This window comes from Ammodytes marinus (assembly GCF_949987685.1).
Source record: "Ammodytes marinus genome assembly, chromosome: 19".
NCBI classification, from domain to species: domain Eukaryota; kingdom Metazoa; phylum Chordata; class Actinopteri; order Uranoscopiformes; family Ammodytidae; genus Ammodytes; species Ammodytes marinus.
Genome location: NC_137223.1, coordinates 15,774,064 through 15,780,391, shown reverse-complemented (window position 1 = coordinate 15,780,391; position 6,328 = coordinate 15,774,064).

The window sequence follows — 6,328 nt, the reverse complement described above, 5'->3', positions numbered from 1 at the left end:
AGGCGAGGTGTGTCAATTTGAAAATGGATCAGGTTGTATGTCTTTGTCTGCATTGGCCTGTGTGTTCCCATTCAGGACAAAGCTTTATTATCGTACTGTATTTGCTGATCCTGGCTCTTGAATACCCAAATGTGTTGCTAAGTGACAGTTATTTAAAAAAGGACTGCTGCCGTGGTTGCTACGGTGCTTGCTTTGATCATGCAAGCAGGTTGACTGAATAGGGTCATCATGACTATACAAATACAAGAACCTGTTCACATGTCATAACCCAAGACTCCCCAGCATGTACCCTCATTATCAGTGACATAATGGGATAAAAGCTAGTCATGAAATAACACACAATATAGTAAGTAAGTAAGTCAATTGTACACAAGGCACATATCCCCTCTCAAGTTTTCCACTTCAGAGGGGTTCAGAGCACAGGTTCAGTACAACGCCCCTGGAGCAGTTTGGGGTTACATGCCTTGCTCAAGGACACAATGGTAGAGATGGTGGGCATCTTGCAATACCAGCCACCACTAGTGTTACAACTAACACCCTCTTGTCCAGTGCCAGGGATCACCAGCCATGGTTACTGGCCTGACCCATCTCCCCTACCACCCAGTATTTGAAGCAGGCTATATGTTGAAATATGTAAATAAAGTACGAATACTTTACAAATATATCTATTGCCTAAATGAATTAAGCTCTAAGAGGTTTTACCACAATCCATTTTTTAATTTCCATTGTTGGTGCCCTTCTAGACAGCATTTTAAGATTTAGGCCTATGGATTAAAATGTAGCTACAAAAGATGGTCAGGCATGATTTAATTGAAGATGTAATTCCTGTAAAGATGTATGACTTTGTGTGATATCAATTTGATGTGAACATCTCAACAACTATGAGATGCAATGTTTCCATCCATTCACGGTCCCAAAAGGTTTAATTTTACTGTAGCGGTGAGCCCGACCTTTCCTTGAGCGCCAGCAGTAGGTCAATGTTTTCACTTGTTCCGTGAAATGTCTCAACATTTGCTGGACAAATTGGCAAAGAAGATTGGAACTCATGGTTTTGCAGATGAGAAATTCATCTTTGTCTTTCTCTTAGCCCCACCCTAAGGTTAACATTTGTGGTTTTAAGAGAAAAGTCTCCAGAGCTATTAAATGGATGGTCATGAACTGATCTACACACAGGCATGGCTCCCCCAGGATCAAGTGGCTTTCTTCTAGTGCCTTGAATTTGTATCGGGTCAAATACTGCATGAAATGAATGACATTCCCATCAGCCTAAGTGGCGCCTTTGGTGTACTGCTGAAGAGCATATGCTGGCATGCTTACATGCTAACTAAAATGGTGAACATTAAATAAAACATTAGCCTATAGCCTACCTTCTTAACATCCGCAAGTTAGCATTGTCATTGTGACAATGTTAGCATGCTGTTATTAGCATTTAGTTCACACAATGACAGCTACCTCTAAATGTTTGCACATGAAATACCCCTTTCTGTATAACTGGGTTACAGAGAGAATTGATTGACAGATGATTTTGCATAATTCTATTATTATGCATGGGATTTCGAAATTAACCTAAGTGTAACCAAATGGCCAACAGTCATTTCATAACTGTCCTCACGTTAAGCTAAACACATAATGCACAATGGATGACTATCATTACATAAAGGTAGGCTATTTCTATTCATAAGGATTCATAGAAGCACCCTATGGACCATCCTAAAATAGTTTGCTCTCTTTTATTTCAAAAGCGCTGAGTCCCAGGTGTACACGGGCCCATGTGGTCAATTTCTCCTTTGTTAGTGACACATTCACAAACAAAAAAACAAAGAGGTTTCCGATTGTCTGGGTTGGACTGTTTGCCTTTTCAAATTTCCTACTGCACCATCCACCGAGATCCCAAAGATCTCATTATGCCTTCAGAGAGACCATAAAGGCCAATTTGCGTCACATCCATATTTGTCCCACACAAACCTGCTAGGGCTTTGTTTAAACATGAAAAGGGGTTTCTTTGAATACAATAATTGAAAAGACAAAAGACAATGTGGGCTGGAGGTGGGGGTTGATGGTTGAAGGGGTGTCAGCAAGGGCATGGTTTGGCACGTATGTATGTGGGGGACAGGAGAGTGACCTTTAACATCAATAGACTCTAAGAAATATGTATTTATTCAATGATTCATCCCAAAGAAACAAATGCAGAAAAAAAGACTCAAGAGATGGAAAATGACAGCTGGGTCTAGTCCTGTTCTGAGTCCCAGACTGTTCTGGTTCTGATTGTCCTTTGCTCTGACCCCCAGACACTAGCTGGCTCTAAAGGGTCCTGTGTTCTGAGTTATATTCTCGACTGTGTTTTAATTTAACTGGTTCTATCTGTCATTTTAATGTTAAATATTGAATATGAATTATATGTTGTATTAGATCAGAGTTACTTTCAAGTGTTTAGAAAATTGTTTTGCTTAATTGACCAAACCCCATGATTCTTTTACTAGTCCGACATTAGTTTTGTAATATTTGGTTTTCAAGCTAGCTGTCAGGATTCTAACTGTTACAATTTGTGTTGTTATGGTAGTTTCAGAGTGGAACAAGTAAGTGGTTCAGTTTACCCCCTTGATTTGTCTGGTCTGTCTCATTTTACCCCACAGTTGGGGTAAAGTGAGACACATGACAACTTTTTTTTAAACAATCATATTTTCACTGCCCTTTGTCTTGAAAAAATTCTGCTAATGCCCATTTCTAGGAAACATCCTGAATTAATGGGAAATGTGTAAATTTGAGTGATAAATAATTTTAGCTCGCTTAGAGGGGAGCAAATGTAAAACGTGTCTCAGATTACCCCGTTCTCCCCTACTCAGGTTTGAGGTCTTTATCTTTGAAAATGCTTAACTAAATAAACAGATTTTAAATGGACCTCTCCCATTCAAAGTCAATGTCCTAAAGGTTGTGCCTGCATTAGATAGCCATCCCATTGTTCTCTATATGACTCAACCCTGCCATGCTGAATACATACCGTATAGTTCACATTTCCTTTCAGGAGCTAAATTAATTTTCTTTAGTTACCTGAGCTGCCATCTGCCCTTGTTGTCATACTAATTAAACACAGACAATACATTCTGTGCTTTTTGCTCATAACCACATCGCAGAAGAATAGAAACCTCACCTGTGGTACACTTTCATATACCACAGCTACCCATGTTGAATGGGAATCAGCATTGTGTGCGGGTTAAGAATGACTCCTCTGCTCAGCATCCAGTGACATGTAGACTATTGCGTACTTTTGCCTGAACTCTTTTGTGCTCTGCGAATACAAATGGAGGGACTGGAGGACAGGGAAGGGAAAGTGGGCCAGCAGCAGCCTGGAGATCCGAGGAGCAGACGTGTGACCAAACAGTTTGTGGTTTGGAAAGTCACACTGGGTAATACGGACGACAAAACTCTTTTCCATCTTTCATTTATTTCAGGGAGCCTATCAGGACCCTCTAACAGCAGGGCCCCTCTGTTGTGACAGTCTGCGCATGCACACCGCACGCTCCCGGAAATGAGAATATAAATCTGGTTAAACTCCCCAAGTAAATGCATTTTAAAATGTGTCAATTGAATCAATTGAATTGATGCAACTTCGTCCAGAAAAACTTCCCCCTTCTTGATTGTCAACTGAACAAAATTTTAAGCATTTTTCGAAAAAAAAAATATTTAACAGACACTTAAATCACTTTCTTTGGTTTTGAGCATAGTTTGATTTGTTTAATGTTTTGTGTTTGAATGTATACATTTCACATAAACATGAACTTTATGCTTCCCTAGTTACAACATCTGCAATTCATATTAGGTGATAGAGTACAGTTCAAGACTTTTCCTGAAAAATACACTTACTGTTTATTATTTCAATTACAAATGTAGGAGAAAAAAGTGCCACCACTTAGTGTGTATGGTCAGAACAGGTAAATCCTCCCCGGTGCAGGAATGATAAATTCAAATTTAAAAAGCAAAAGCAAGAACTTTTGAGAGCAGATACTGTTCCATGCAGGGAAAGCTGCTGAAAAACAACGACTCAAACGTTGCAGGATTCACTGTCACCCATTATCCCGGGCTTTTAAAAGCTCACAGATTTCCTCTTTGCTGCTATTTTTGGGCCAGAGACCGACACAGATGGAAAGAGTGGCTCACGCAACTCTCCTTTTGGTGGAGAACCACCTTATTAACTGCAACGGTAGCCGATGTAGCCGTGACGTGCTCGTGAACCAGTCCAAATACAGGGGGAAAGCTACACAAGTCCAAGACGTCCAAAAGCCACATGGAGCAGGATCAGCAGGAAGATGGCCACCTGTGACCGAGTGTCAGACCGCAGGTGAGAAGGGCCCGACTTGGCTGCAATCGGTCGGGTGTAGATGTACGGGTGTTCCTATGGACCAGACACAGAAATTAATGGGATGTTATGTGCATTTCAAAGCATATAAACAGTGATATTCATTTACTTCAGAGTTTAACATTGACTAACAATTCTCCTGTATGTGTTGGTGTATTGAAGATGTTTTGTCAGCGCTGCGTTTATGTTGTTGAAAAAGAACAAGCCGGACAATAAGCAACAATATGCTTACACAGTGAAAATGATGACGTTCGACTCTCAAATCTCAGAGGGTCTGAGCTTCCTTGAACAGACTAACTGGAGAAAGATTTCAAAATAGTCTCTGCTTGCAGCTGCTCTATCCTCAGAAAGTTGCAAACCTCTGCAAGATTATATACATCCTGTGCTGAAATGAGTGTAATCAGTTTGTAGGTCAGTTGGTTCTCATTGGGTTCAGCGGTTTCATTAGAAAAGCATAAAAAGCTTTTAGGTCACACACACACAGACACAGACACACATAACGTATGCTGCTCCAGTGTAGTAAGGGCAGCGTCCTACCATAGATGGACAGATGAGACTGATGGGGTCAGAGAAACTGCTAACAATCATCTTTCCCCCGTCGGGCTGAAACTGTGAGCAGAAGACAGAGGTCACTGCAGCAGACTACTCTCACTCTTTAGTGAGCATGCTGTGGAAAAAAAAGTCACACATAGTTGTATACTTCACACATATATCTTTTTTGTTATCTGTAGAAACTTGTGAAGATGAAGAAAAAATGCATACAAATAGCTTTAATTAAAAAAAAATCCAGATACTTGTGATCTACAGCTTCAATCTCTCGTTACATGTTTCATCCTTTTGTGCGCACAGATGCCAAACGTGATATCACATGACATTTCATCGCTCTGAATGGCAGTGTGTGGACTGTTGACCTTTGACTCCTCTGTGCCAATTTAAAATATAAAATGTAAATAAACTCACCATGTTGTTCCACAGCCCCTTGGCCAGCTCCTCGTGCCCCTTGATGGTGAAGTGGAAGCAGTCGTGAGTAAAGAAGCTCATATCGATCTTCCCGCTCTAGAGAGAGACAGAACAGACACAAGTGTAGGTTAACGGCCAGAGGGGGGAAGGGCAACCTGTCGGTGAAACGTGACTACTCTCTCATTTTCAGCCTAAAAATCTACAGCTGTCACAGTCTCTCTGATCTCACTGTTTAAGTCATCATTATGTTTTTTTTTTCCGCATTGGACTCATCTCCTGGGTGGATTACCGGGAGACGGGGAGGGTCAGCGTGCTTCAGAAAGGGCTGGAGAACCACAGCAAAGTCGTCCCTGAAGAAACGATCGCTGTACAGCAGCTGCTCCAGTCGTTTCTGTGGACAGAAGTGACATGAACAAAAATCCATTTATTTATCTGACATTTTCTTGATTTATAATAACAACAACAAATGACATAGGTGGAGAGTAATTAACACATTCTCAACATGGATAGTTTTGGGTCCATGTACCTGGAACTCTAGATTGACCTCCACCAGCTCTCGAAGTTCAGGAGACTTGGCTACTGGCTCTATCAGGCATGAGCAGAAAGACCTAGCTCACAGCAAGCAAACAAACAAAAAGAGCAGGGTGGAGATTTAAAGTTTGAAGGTTTATTTAAAGATGGCCCCCTTCAGAAGAACCATCTCGATCAGTGGTGTAGTGGTGCCTGGAGAAGTGGGTATACTCTAAGTTGTACTGCGCGCGCATCCGCTTTTGCCGGTCCTATATTTCCCATAATTGCGCTGCCTCACACAGCCACTCGTGAGTAGTGGTCCAACACAGGCCTAATGCATGAATATAAGATATAGAGAGCGTAGCTGGCAGAACGGCTATATGTTTAGCCTCCGTGTCCGCTCCATTTACAGCCATTAGTGCGAGTGGGGGGGGGGGGGGGGAGTTCACTGTCCTGACAGCTGACTGCCGCTACGGTCTGCCGGACCATCACTGTTTGCACAGT